Raw genomic sequence first — 2500 nt, forward strand, 5'->3', positions numbered from 1 at the left:
GGTCATTTTCGTGTTGCCACATTGCATGCGAACGGCATGAAACTTCCAGAGGCATTTGCAGCAGGAATGCATGTGCAGTCAAAAAAGTGAATATTTTTCACGGATAGACCCCGTGAAACGCTAGAAATTGGCGGCGATGTCTCTCTTGTGGCTCACGGGGCTGTTAGGGTGGCACAGAAATCCCTCGGAATGGGAAAACGGGTCATTTTCGTGTCGCCACATTGCATGCGAACCGCATGAAACTTCCAGAGGCATTTGCAGCAGAAATGCATGTGCAGTCAAAAAATTGAATATTTTTCACGGATAGACCCCGTGAAACGCTAGAAATTGGCGGGGATGTGTCTCTTGTGGCTCACGGGGCTGTTAGGGTGGCACAGAAATCCCTCGGAATGGGAAAAAACGGGTCATTTTCGTGTCGCCACATTGCATGCGAACCGCATGAAACTTCCAGAGGCATTTGCAGCAGGAATGCATGTGCACTCAAAAAATGTGATATTTTTCACGGAGAGACCCCGTGAAACGCTAGAAGTGGGCGGGGATGTCTCTCTTGTGGCTCACGGGGCTGTTAGGGTGGCACAGAAATCCCTCGGAATGGGAAAACGGGTCATTTTCGTGTCGCCACATTGCATACGAACCGCATGAAACTTCCAGAGGCATTTGCAGCAGGAATGCATGTGCACTCAAAAAAGTGAATATTTCTCACGGATAGACCCCGTGATACGCTAGAAATTGGCGGGGATGTCTCTCTTGTGGCTCACGGGGCTGTTAGGGTGGCACAGAAATCCCTCGGAATGGGAAAACGGGTCATTTTCGTGTCGCCACATTGCATGCGAACCGCATGCAACTTCCAGAGGCATTTGCAGCAGAAATGCATGTGCAGTCAAAAAAAATTTGATATTTTTCACGGATAGACCCCGTGAAACGCTAGAAATTGGCGGGGATGTGTCTCTTGTGGCTCACGGGGCTGTTCGGGTCGCACAGAAATCCCTGGGAATGGGAAAACGGGTCATTTTCGTGTTGCCACATTGCGTACGAACCGCATGAAACTTCCAGAGGCATTTGCAGCAGGAATGCATGTGCACTCAAAAACTTATATATGTTTCACGGATAGACCCCGTGAAACGCTAGAAATTGGCGGGGATGTGTCTCTTGTGGCTCACGGGGCTGTTAGGGTGGCACAGAACTCCCTCGGAATGGGAAAAGGGGTCATTTTCGTGTTGCCACATTGCATAGGAACGCCATGAAACTTCCAGAGGCATTTGCAGCAGAAAGGCACGTGCACTCAAAAATTTTAATATTTTTCACGCATAGACCCCGTCAAACGCTAGAAGTTGGCGGGGATGTCTCTCTTGTGGCTCACGGGGCTGTTAGGGTCGCACAGAAATGCCTCGGAATGGGAAAACGGGTCATTTTTGTGTGGCCACATTGCATAGGAACGGCATGAAACTTCCAGAGGCATTTGCAGCAGGAATGCATGTGCACTCAAAAACGTCTATATTTTTCACGGATAGACCCCGTGAAACGCTATAAATTGGCGGGGATGTCTCTCTTGTGGCTCACGGGCGCTGTTAGTTAGGGTCGCACAGAAATCCCTCGGAATGGGAAAAGGGGTCATTTTCGTGTTGCCACATTGCGTACGAACGGCATGAAACTTCCAGAGGCATCTGCAGCAGAAATGCATGTGCACTCAAAAACGTCTATATTTTTCACGGATAGACCCCGTGAAACGCTAGAAATTGGCGGGGATGTGTCTCTTGTGGCTCACGGGGCTGTTAGGGTCGCACAGAAATCCCTCGGAATGGGAAAACGGGTCATTTTCGTGTTGCCACAATTGGCATACGAACGGCATGAAACTTCCAGAGGCATTTGCAGCAGAAATGCATGTGCACTCAAAAACGTGAATATTTTTTCACGGATAGACCCCGTCAAACGCTCGAATTTGGCGGGGATGTTTCTCTTGTGGGTCACGGGGCTGTTCGGCTCGCACAGAACTCCCTTGGTCCACCTGATTCGTGCATACAGGCAGCAACTAAAACTCTGTAAACCTGCTGTGAGGACATCTAAACAGTGGACCAGTGAGGCTGTGGAAGATTTGCGGGCGTGCTTAGACTGTACTGACTGGGATATGTTCACGACTGCTACCAATAGTCTGGATGAACTCACAGAGGCTGTGTACATCAGCTTCTGTGAGGACTGCTGTATCCCAACACGTACCAGGGTGAACTTTAACAACAACAAGCCCTGGTTCTCAGCAAAGCTCAAAAGGTTGAGGTTGGAGAAGGAGGAAGCGTTTAGGAGTGGGGATAGAGACAGATTCAAGGAGTCGAAGAACAGGTTTAGCAAAGCGGTGAGAGAGGCTAAACGACTGTACTCAGAGACACTAAAACACCAGTTCTCTACTAACGACGCTGCTTCTGTCTGCCAAAGGGCTCAGGCACATCACCAACTACAAACCCAGAGCGCCCCACACCACTAACGACTCCCGCCTAGCCAACGACCT

The sequence above is a fragment of the Petromyzon marinus genome, unplaced genomic scaffold (assembly GCF_048934315.1).
Source record: "Petromyzon marinus isolate PM22_M1 ecotype Great Lakes invasive population unplaced genomic scaffold, UKy_Petmar_22M1.pri1.0 PM_G_Scaffold_6, whole genome shotgun sequence".
Classification (NCBI taxonomy): domain Eukaryota; kingdom Metazoa; phylum Chordata; class Hyperoartia; order Petromyzontiformes; family Petromyzontidae; genus Petromyzon; species Petromyzon marinus.